Consider the following 12637-nt stretch of genomic DNA (forward strand, 5'->3'; position numbering starts at 1 on the left):
ATTTTCAGCTTATAAGCCTGCTTGCACACTGGGCTAATACCCCTGCTACTGCACTGAGCTAATATCCCCGCTCCCACACTGGGCTAATACCCCCGGTCCAACACTGGGCTAATATCCCCAGCTCCAACACAGGGCTAATACCCCCGCTCCCGCACTGGGCCAATAACCCCAGCTCCAATACTGGGCTAATACCCCCGCTCCCACACTGGGCTAATAATCCCAGCTCCAACACTGGGCTAATAACCCCGCTACTGCACAGGGCTAATACCCCACTCCCACACTGGGCTAATACCCCTGCTCCTGCACTGGCTAATACCCCTGTTCCCACACTGGGCTAATACCCCCAGCTCCAACACAGGGCTAATATTCCCACTCTCTCACTGCGCTAATACCCATGCTCCTGCACTGGGCTAATACCTCCACTCCTACACTGGGCTAATAACCCTAGCTCCAATACTGAGCTAATATCCCCACTCCTGCACTGGGTTAATACATCCACCCCCGCACTGGGCTAATTCCCCATCTCCCGCACTGGGCTAATAACCCCAGCTCCAACACTGGGCTAATACCTCAGCTCCCACACTGGACTAATACCCATGCTCCCACACTGAGTTAATACCTCAGCTCCAACACTGGGCTAACACCCCCCTTCTGCACTGGGCAAATATCCCCACCCCCACACTGGGCTAATACCCTCTCTCCCACACTGGACTAATACCCTCACACCCACACTGGGCTAATACCCCCACTCCCACACTAGGCTCCTACCTGCCCTCAGCTGCTGGTATCCTTGCTTTGGGCCACTGGTTTCTGGTATCTCCACTCTGCCTGCTGGCAGTGGTGTTCCCACTACAGGCCACTAGCATATCCGCTCAGGGTCGCCGACTGCCAACCCTGCTTCAGAGGCTGGGCCACGTGTCCAAGGCTGAGAAGAGAGAAGAAGAAAATAAAGAAAAAGAACAGGGGATGTGGAGGAGCCCTGGCTGGAGCGTCCTTCTCCACCATCATCTTACCAGAAACAGATCTTGCTGTGCTGTTTGAAGAAGGGCAGTTCTTTTGACTGCCCTGGTAAAAGTCTATTCCTTAACCCACATTATTAAAATACATTTTACCTTGCAGTTAGTGGGAGTTTGCTGTGCTCAAAATGGCTGCTGCGTTTCCTACATTACAACAGTGACTACATGTGAAAAGCTAATTTGTGATTATCTGAGCTTATGGATTGTCTTATGTAAGGGCAGGTTTTTGTTTCTCTCCTTTCGATGTATATTCTACTCCAGCAAATATTCAATGGGCCTGAGAGCAGCTGTTCCTTACTTAGATCTTTCAGAAGTCAGCATCTCTGTTGAACAATATGAGTATTATTTGTCTCAAAGCTTTCTGAAAGTGACATTCAGTGTTTTGGCCCTTCACTTTAATTCAGTTGAATGGCTTGCTGCACTTCAGTGGCATGCCTGAATCCTGACCTTGGTTTTCAGGATAAACTGCGACATGTAAAGGAATTTCCAGTTTACATGACATTTAAACTACTGCTGTACAATTTCATACATTTACTACCTATATCTCTAACCAGCAGAGAACATGCTCAGCCATCCACCCCTATGATCACCAGCCCAATTGACTAATAGCTCTATTTTAAAATTCTCATCTTTGTACTCAAATTACAATTATTCTGAAGTTCCCAAAACCCTCTATGTTCCTCTAACTCTGGCCTTTTGTATATACTCCACTCCTTTTGCTCACCATTGGTGCTGTGCCGTCAGCAAACTGAGCCCTATACTTTGGAATTCCCTTCATCAGTCTCTTTGAGACTTCTTAAATCCTTCCTCTTTGACCAAGCTTTCAGTCACCATTTCAAAAGACTCCCTCATTGGCACAGTGTCAATTTTATGTTGAACACTCTTGAGAAATTACCAGGGGAATTCTCTGGAGGTACTTTCCAAACATAAATTATTATTGCAGATAATCTGGGTACTCCCTGATTCAGAATCACCATATGCTTTGCTTCCTGTAAGCTGCTCCCTGAGTGACAGAGCTTTCAGATTTCAGCCTCAAATCTGTTCTCTCTGCACCTATTTGGATTTAAAGTTAGTACTTGATACTAAGTGGCTGAATTCAGAAACACCCTATCAATACTTAACACACCTTACTTACTCAGTCTGACCTATAAATGACTCCAGTAAACCTTACTCTTGATGGGGGCTAATTAGACCCTCAGTTGCATCAAACCTGATGTGATCAATTCATGAGAAAGGTCTACCACCACCTTCTCAAGGCAATTAGGAGTGGGCAATAAAACTAGACTTTTGAGTTAAATTGTGGATTCTGTAGAGACAAGATATCATAATCTAGGCTGATGGTGCAGTACTGAGACAGTGCTACATTGTCAGAAGTGATTGGATAGATGTAAAAGACCCCGGCACTATTTTGAAGAAAATCAGCTAGTGTCCGGGATAATATTTTTGACCGTTTCTGGATCAGAATATTAGGTCATAATCACATGGCTGTTTGTGGGATCATGCTGCATGCATTGGTTATTAAAAATGTATTCATTTCGTGTAATGTGGGTGTCGCTGGCTGGTTGCTCTTGAGATGGGGCTGAGCTGCTATCTTAAACCGTCGCAGTCCACAATGCCATTAGAGAGGGAATTCCAAGATTTTGACCAGTGACAGTGAAGGAACAGTGATATATTTCCAAGTCAGGATGATGAGTGGCAATATTCCCATATATCTGCTGCCCTTATCCTTCTAGATGGAAGTGGTTGTGGGTTTGAAAGATGCTGTCTAAGGATCTTTGGTGAATTTCTGTTGTGCATTTTGTAGATAGTACACACTGCTGCTACTGAGCATCGATTTTGGGGGGAGTGGATGCTGTGGATGTGTTGCCAATCAAGTGGGCTGCTTTGTCCTGGATGCTGCCGAGCTTCTTGAGTGCTGTTGGAGCTGTACTCATCCAGGCAAATGTGGAGTATTCCATCACACTCCTGACTTGGGCCTTGTAGATGGTGGACAGGCTTTCAGGAATCAGGAGGTGAGTTACTTGCTGCAGTATCCCTAGCCTCTGACCTGTTCTTGATTCCATTGCGTTTATGTGGTAGGTCCAGTTGAGTTTCTAATCAATTATTACTCCCAAGATGTTGCTAGTGGGGGATTCAGTGATGATAACATTGTTTGCCTACATTATAACAATGTTTACACTTCAAATGTACTTCAATGACTGTAAAGTGCTTCAAGATATCATCAGCTCGTGAGAGGGGCTATGGAAATGCAAATCATTCTTTCTCTGCTATATACGCTGTTTAATAGCTGTTCATGAAATTTGCAGATATTAGCAGTGTTAACATCTTTACAGGCATCCTTTTGACAATAATTTAATGCTCATGCTCAATGCAAGAGCAGAAAGGAAAATGTTCTGGTTCAGTGGGCAGTACACTCACCTGTGAATCAGAGGTTGTGGGCAAAAGTCAAAATCCAGAAACATGCGCATGATTTGGGCTGGCACTTCAGTGCAGTACTGGGGGAGTAATTTGTTTTTGCGATGAGACTGCTCTCTCAGCTGGACATAAAAACTCCTGTGGAACTATTTCAACCAAGAGCAGGAGAGTTATTCTCCTAGTCAATATCTATCAGATAGTCTTAATCACAAACAGAGATTATCTGGTCTTTATCAAATTGCTGATTGCAGGAGAATGCTGTGTGCAAATTGGCTGTCTTGATTCTTACATTATAACAGCAACTATGCTTCATAAAGCACTTTGCAATGTCCTTTGGCAGTGAATGAAGCTAGATAAAGGCAAATCTTCCTTTGTTTTTTTATAGAAATCCATTCAACACTAATCTACAAATAGCAGCTCCAAAATCTTTAGGGTTATAGTATTTATAAATACTACTTTCAAATTTGACATCATCCACTACTGGTTTACCATTGCAGCACTTGGAGACACATATCCTCTTCCGTCTGGTGGTTGAGACTGTCTAGACTGCAGAATATCCTCACAGCCACTGCCACCGTCAATGATAACACTGCATTCCTCTTGGAGGAAGGTGCAGAAAGGCAGCATACGAAGAGCTACCACATTCATCAGTTGCTGGTGATAGGAGGCAAGATTTTGTTCAGGATAATGAATTTGGAATGAATATTTCTGGGGCCTCTACTGGAGGTATCAATAATCTCTATGCAAGACTGGCTACATGCATGACCTGGTCAATGATGTGTAAGGTTAATTACATCTTGGTAACTCAAGGTTTCTAATAATAACTTCCTTTATATGGAATGTGGAGTTGATTTATGTTTAGCATGGGCTTCAGGTAAACACGACTAATGTTTGAATTCATCTATTCACCACTTCTGGGGATGGTTAGATATCTGGAAGGTTATTTACATGTACTACCTTAGACTGTTATGAAAGCAATCCCCAAACCACAACAGTGACAAATGGCCAATATAAACACGGCAGTACGATAAATTTTGTTCACTTGCTTTCACATGGGGTGGGGTGTGTTGACAAATGTACCACTGGTAACTTGAATGAAAAGTTGGCACTTCTGGTCCGGAGAAGTGAAGTAGTGTCAGCTACTTGAAAGCCCCCACACTGGCAGTGGATGTAAGAGTATGCAGTCTAGACAGTCTCAAATACTGGACCAGAGAGGATTTGAAACATTAGCATTCTAAACACGAATAGGCCAAAGACTTCTACTGAACAAATTATCTCTTGCATAATAACACAGAAGGAAGCCATTTGAAGTTAACATACCAGTTTGATAATCTTTTGTTAGAACAGTCTAATGAATGGTCATTGGCCTGAAACATGAACGCTGTTTTTCTTTCCACAGATGCTGCCTGACCTGCTGAGTCCAATATGTTCAGGAATTTTGCACTACTTTTATCTCTCAACAAACACCTAAGAGTCAATATTTGGCCATTTATTGAAATTATTTAATAGCTGTTCATGGGGTTTTGCTGGGAGTAAGTTGGTTGCTGCTTTTCCTACATATAACAACAACTAATCTCCCAAAATAATTGCCTGCAAATTATTTCTGAGACATCCTGTTGTTGAGAAAAGTGCTACATGAATGCATGTTCTTTGTTTTGTACTTCTGTAAAACACCAAACCTAAAGCAAATAAAAATTAGGTGGAACGTTATGGAGGCCTGAATGACATGGGTGATAGTGAGAAACGTGATGGAATTTTGAAGCACGTCCAACGAGGCATACCTTGACTCTGGAAGCCACTTGCTGTGGCTTTTACCTACATTGTGGGTGTCGAGGCCAGATCCTCATTAGGTAACAGTAAGTTGCTTATTGAGAGGGATTAGTGTTTGTGCACCACACTGTTAATACTACAACATTGCTAATGCCAGAACTTGCCTCTTTAACATCTCCCTATCCTATAACCCGGCATGAGCAAACTAGCCATTAAGAAATCTCAATATGGAAGTCAGACTGGGTACTTGGCAAATTCAACTTACAACTTGTTCCTAAGGACCTCTATGTTTGAATCAGGCACAAGCATCTCAGATCATGCTCTATGGGCACTGGTCACAAAAACCCCACATCCATCTGATATCTGCCAACCTCTAAGAACTCTCATGGTATATCTCCAATCCACTTACAGTGCTTCTGCACTTCAATGCAACACCTTGGGGTACGGTGGCAACTATCATTGTAATCCTGCAGCAAGGACACTTTACACTGAGAGACATGTACCTTGCTCGTGGACAGGACCAGGCTACCTGTCTGTCCTATTTGCTTTATCTCACCGCTTACTCACTTTAAGTGTACCTGAATAATCAGAGAATCCCTGCTTTGTCTTGCGTTTTTGCACTTTACCGTCAGCCACAGATTTCAGGCACACAGTACTGCTGTAATGCATTGACATTTAGAGTAGATATAAAGCCAGGAAACTTCTCATGGTTGTCAGCAGACCTCAGTCAAGTCAAAGGCCATCCCAGCAAGGTAAATCAAGTGCAGTCTGTGATAACAGTCTAAGGACTTGACATACTCAGTTAGCTGCTCATAGTGGTCTTAGTCACAATCCCCTCTACATCAGGGATGAGGATCTGAATGCTCAGCAACACACCTTCTAACTTGACTCTATTGTGGGAAGTTTTTCTCCTAGAATGAGAAAGAGGCAGGTATTAGACAGAGGGTGGTGGTGGAGGGTTCTTTTTCAGACTGGAGGCCTGTGACCAGTGGAGTACCACAAGGATCGGTGCTGGGTCCTCTACTTTTTGTCATTTACATAAATGATTTGGATGTGAGCATAAGAGGTAGAGTTAGTAAGCTTGCAGATGACACCAAAATAAGAGGTGTGGTGGACAGCAAAGAAGATTACCTCAGATTACAACAGGATCTTGATCAGATGGGCCAATGGGCTGAGAAGTGGCAAATGGAGTTTAATTCAGATAAATGCGAGGTGTTGTATTTTGGGAAAGCAAATCTTAGCAGGACTTATATACTTAATGGTAAGGTCCTAGGGAGTGTTGCTGAACAAAGAGACCTTGGAGTGCAGGTTCATACCTCCTTGAAAGTGGAGTCGCAGGTAGACAGGATAGATTAGATTACATTACAGTGTGGAAACAGGCCCTTCGGCCCAACAAGTCCACACCAACCTGCCGAAGCGTAACCCACCCATACCCCTACATTTACCCCTTACCTAACACTATGGGCAATTTAGCCTGGCCAATTCACCTGACCTGCACATCTTTGGACTGTGGGAGGAAACCGGAGCACCCGGAGAAAACCCACGCAGACACGGGGAGAACATGCAAACTCCACACAGTCAGTCGCCAGAGGCGGGAATTGAACCCGGGTCTCTGGCGCTGTGAGGCAGCAGTGCTAACCACTGTGCCACCGTGCCGACCACAATAGTGAAGAAGGAATTTGGTATGCTTTCCTTTATTGGTCAGTGTATTGAGTCCAGGAGTTGGGAGGTCATGTTGCGACTGTACAGCACATTGGTTAGGCCACTGTTGGAATATTGCGTGCAATTCTGGTCTCCTTCCTATCGAAAAGACGTTGTGAAACTTGAAAGAGTTCAGAAAAGATTTACAAGGATGTTGCCAGGGTTGGAGGATTTGAGCTATAGGGAGAGGCTGAACAGGCTGGGGTTGTATTCCCTGGAGCATCGGAGGCTGAGGGGTGACCTTATAGAGGTTTATAAAATTATGACGAGCATGGATAGCATAAATAGGCAAATGCTTTTCCCTGGGTTGGGGGAGTCCAGAACTAGAGGGCATAGGTTTAGGCTGAGAGAGGAAACATATAAAAGAGACCTAAGGGGCAACTTTTTTCACACAGAGGGTGGTACGTGTCTGGAATGAGCTGCCAGAGGAAGTGGTGGAGGCTGGTGCAATTGCAACATTTAAGAGGCATTTGGATGGGTATATGAATAGGAAGGGTTTGGAGGGATATGGGCCGGGTGCTGGCAGGTGGGACAAGATTGGGTTGGGATATCTGGTCGGCATGGACAGGTTGGACCGAAGCGTCTGTTTACGTGCTCTACATCTTCATGACTCTATTAAGAGAGATGAAAATGGGTGGCACAGCTGTTATTTTTGTTACTTTGAATCCAAATGGTAATTCAATACAGCAGCGCTGTGAGCCTGGTAACTGTGGCTGATGGGCAAGGTGCAAAAAAGTAGTGTCTTGAGTGAGTGAGTAGGCAGCACAAGGGCCATGCTGCATTAATGGTGTCAGTGATTGGGGTGGGTGAGAGTGAGTGACGGAAGATGTTGCAGCTAATAGTGATTCTGGTAAAGCATGAGCTTTGGTGGGAATTTGGCACAGTAGCAGATATGTAGTGACTATGAGGTATTGGAGAGAAGATAGTGGCACTTACAGTAGAGAAGTAGAGAAGATCATTTACCTTCCTCCTATATTGAAGGACTGCACACGGCCGAGACTGCATCGGCCACGGTGGCAAGCTGAGACCAGGCTGCCATGTTCTGGTGCCATGGCCTCTGTTGCTGGTTCTTGAGGTAGTGGACATCTGTGCACCACATCCACCTCCAGATCCTTGCTTTCAAAGCAGGGTGACATTTTCCTTAACAACAGCAGCTGAAGTTGCTGGAATAGCATAGCAGGTCTGGCAGCATCAGTGAAGAGAAATCAGAATTAACATTTCGTGTCCAGTGACCCTTCCTCAGAACTGCTTAGAACCAGTTCTGAGGGTCACCAGATCTGAAATGTTAATTTTGATTTCTCTTCAAAGATGCTGCCAGACGTGCTGAGCTTTTCCATTTTTTGTTTCTGATTTACAGCACCTGCAGTTCTTTTGGATTTTTTTTCAAGGAAACTTACATTTGGCCAAAAATAATATAAGATTTAGCACAATGTGTACTTATGCAGACCCCCACGAAAACAGTGTTGGGCTTCTATTGATTACTGTGTTGACTTAAAAGGATTAAAGTACGGGGTTTATATTTATTAAAGTGCTCATATTGTACTGATTTCAACACTGTGATTATATTCATTGTAATCCTGGATTTGTACTGACTATGGTGCTGGACCTGCTTTGATTATAGTGCAAGCTTTGAATTGATCATAATCTTGGGCTTGTATTGATTACAGTCCTGGGCTTGTATTGACTACAGCCTTGGGCATATATTGATTACAGTTGTGGGATTGTATTGATTACAGGGCAAAAGTGAGGACTGCAGATGCTGGAAGTCAGAGTCTGGATTAGAGTGGTGCTGTAAAAGCACAGCAGGTCAGGCAGCATCCGAGGAGCAGGGAGAATTGACTTTTTGGGCAAAAGCCCTCCATTCCTGATGAAGGGCTTTTGCCTGAAACGTCGATGGGTGACATCAGCACAGGGAATGCATTTGTTCAAAGAATCGATATGTCAGCACCTTCTTTGAGCCAAATGGGGAAGGTCAATAATAGAATTGTCCCTTAGGGAAGACATCACTCCAGAGCCCACATGTGGTTGTTATTTAATACTCTCAAGGCAATTAATGATGACATCTACAGTCAATAAATACCTAACAAAACCAAAATACTGTAAGGAATCTGAAATAAGATCAGAAAATGCTTGAAATGCTCAGCAAGTCAGATAGCATCTGTGGAGAACTTGAAAAAGCAAGAGATATAACAAATTTGAGGCAGTGAAAAGGCAGGGTGTAAGGGAGCAAAGAAAAACAATTGAAGATCTGATATAGGGTGGAAGGCAGGAGTGAATAAATAACGAGAGAGATGGTGGAGCAAAGTGAAACAGGGTGATAATGAGACAAGGAAAGAGTCAAAAGAGGGTTTTAATTGACGATCATTGTAGTTGAAAGGCTAGCTGTGCTTTTCTTTCCCATGCCTGATATCTGACCCTGAGTATTTAGAACATTTTTCTCTTTACATTTCAGATTCCAGTTCTGAAGAATGATCACTGGACAGAAGATATTGACTCTGCTCTCTCTCCACAGATGCTGCCACACCTGCTAAGTATCTCCAACAATTTCTATTTTTGTTTCTGATTTCTAGTATCCACAGTTCTTTGTTCTTTGGTTCCAAAGTATTGATTGAATACAGGAGAAAGGAAACTTCCTTCACTCCTCTGGAAGTCATGCTGTTAGATCTTATTCCATCTAATCCCAACTTTAATATGTAGCTACAAGCAAGCAGGGGGGGCCTCAATTTATGTGTCCTCCATTGGTACAGCATTCCCTTTATACTACACATACAGCAGCTTTCAGCTGTTAAGTTCTGGAATGGGATTTCCACAAACCTTTTTCACAGGAATGAGAAAGCTATCAGCTGAGACACAGTTGGCAAAAATGAGAATTGTTCTCAAAAATGTTTTATTTTTAATCAATTTCAGTTTCATTCTGGTCAGGCTCTGAAAAGAGAAGTATAACAGAAATGTGGATTCTATTGCAACACACACAAGTAATACTAATTTGCTTGGTATTTTGGAGTCACTTCCTTAACTAGGTTTCAAATAAAAGCAAAATATTGCAGATGCAGAAAATCTGAAACTAACACAGAAAATGCTGGAGAAACTCAGCAGATCTGGTAGCACTTGTAGAGAGAGAGAAACAGAGTTAAGATTTCAAGTCTGATATGACACTTTTTTCAGAACAAGTACAGTGCTAGAATTCCACTATTTGAAACTTGCTGGTCTTCAGTTCAAAGAGTTGCTCGCCATCAAACATTAGAGATAGGCATATTTCCTAAGCTCTCGGGAAACATGCTGAGATACAGATTAAAGATTGAGGCAATTGTCACTAAGGCATACTAGGGAAAGGCCACTATGGCCTTTCAGCCACAGTATACTGAGGTGCTGGAATATGAGTGAAGTGCCTCAGCTGTATGCTTGACAATGAAATAATATTGTAAATATTATCCATATAATGTACTGTTTGAAACTGAATTGGTTTACACTGCATGTAATGCCAACTTTAAATAGTTAAAGTATGCAAATTTTTACACTTTTATTAATTTTAAGATCAGAATCACAGATTTACTACAGTACAGAAAGAAGCCATTGTGCCTGTACTGGCTCTATTACTGTGGTGCTAATTCTCTGCCCCTGCATACCATTGCAATCCAAAAAAAAATGTGATGCCCTCTTGAATGCCTCAGTTGAACCTGCCCCACCACATTTCCAGACATTGCAATCCATATCTAACAAAGTGATGTGTGAAAATGTTTTTTCCACACATCAACCTTGTTTCATTTGCACATCACTTAAAGTCTATGCTCTCTCATTCTTATACTTTTTACAACCAGAAATAGCTTTACCCTGCTGAGATCAGTCCGCTTATGAAAACCTCAATCAGATCACCTCTCAATCTCTTTCTCTCTAGGGAGAACAATCCTAACTTCTTCAATCTATCCTCATAGCTGAAGTTTCTCATATCTGAAGCCATTCTAGGAATCACTTTCACAGTGTCTCCAATGCATTTGCATCTTTCCCATAATATGGCACAAACAACTGTACACAATATTCCAGTTGAGGTGTAACAAGTGTTTTGTACAAGCTCAACAGCATTTCCTTGCTCTTGTACTCCATGCCCCTATTAATAAAGATCAGAATACTGTATGCTTTATTCACTGCTTTCTCCACTTGTCCTGTCACCTTCAAGATCTGTACACATTTGCACCCAAGTCTCTCTGCTATACACCCCTTTAGAGTTATACCTTCATTGTTTTTAGTGTCCTTCCAACCAAAGTGCATTACCTCACACTTCCCTGCATTGAACCTCATCGCTAACTCCACCAACTTGTCAATGTTCTTTATGAGATCCACACAGCCCTCCTTAGTGTTTACAATTCTTCCAAGTTTAGGTTAGATCTCACGGAACCGACTAGTCGCTCAAGAATTTGTCTTGAGTCAACTGAACATTCCCAAATTAGGGAATGCTTTGGAACATTCCCAAAGAACACTTTAAAAAGACAGACTCAGCTCTGAGGGCCTTCACCCTTGCTGCTATGTTGGGATGAATGGGTAACTGATATTCTATGAATTTTTAGTAGGCAGAATATGAAACTTCTATATGTAAGAGGGAACTCAAGACACTGGAGAAGGTGCCAAAAGATTTATGAGGATACAACAGAACTGAGAATTATATTTGTCGGGATAGACTGAATGGACTGGGGCTCCTTACCCTATCCATGGAGTGATCGGATAGAGGTCTTATGATTTTCGAAGTGTTTGACAGTATGGACATTGAGATGTTTCCACTTGTTGAGGAGAATAAAACAAGGGGAATAAATATAATGTGATTACTAATATAAGGAAAAATCATCAGCCTAAGTATGTTTAGAACTTATATCTTGCTACCACAGGGGGAGGCTGATGTGAATAGCAGAGGAAGGTTTAAAGGGAAATTAGAAAAACATGCAAGGGCAAAAGGAACAGAATTTTTTTATGGATGGTGTTGGCAAGGGCCTTGAACTCAGTGACTTAGAGCCATAGAGTCATTGAGATATGCAGCATGGAAACAGACCCTTCGGTCCAACCTGTCCATGCCGACCAGATATCCCAACCCAATCTAGTCCCACCCAGCCCATATCCCTCCAAACCCTTCCTATTCATATGCCCATCCAAATGCCTCTTAAATGCTGTAATTGTACCAGCCTCCACCACTTCCTCTGGCAGCTGATTCCATACACGTACCACCCTCTGCGTGAAAAAGTTGCCCCTTAGGTCTCTTTTATATGTTTCCTCTCTCACCCTAAACCTATGACCTCTAGTTCTGGACTCCCCGAACCCAGGAAAAAGCATTTGCCTATTTACCCTATCCATGCCCCTCATAATTTTGTAAACCTCTTTAAGGTCACCCCTCAGCCTCCTACGCTCCAGGGAAAACATCCCCAGCCTGTTCAGCCTCTCCCTGGAGCTCAAATCCTCCAACCCTGGCAACATCCTTGTAAATCTTTTCTGAACACTTTCAAGTTTCACGACATCTTTCCGATAGGAAGGAGACCAGAATTGCATGCAATATTCCAACAGTGGCCTAACCAATGTTCTGTACAGCCACAACATGACCTCCCAACTCCTGTACTTAATACTCTGACCAATAAAGGAAAGCATACCCAACACCTTCTTCACTATGCTATCTACCTACGACTCCACTTTCAAGGAGCTATGAACCTGCACTCCAAGGTCTCTTTGTTCAGCAACTCTCCCTCGGACCTTACCAT

This window comes from Chiloscyllium plagiosum, chromosome 19, assembly GCF_004010195.1.
Source record: "Chiloscyllium plagiosum isolate BGI_BamShark_2017 chromosome 19, ASM401019v2, whole genome shotgun sequence".
NCBI lineage: Eukaryota > Metazoa > Chordata > Chondrichthyes > Orectolobiformes > Hemiscylliidae > Chiloscyllium > Chiloscyllium plagiosum.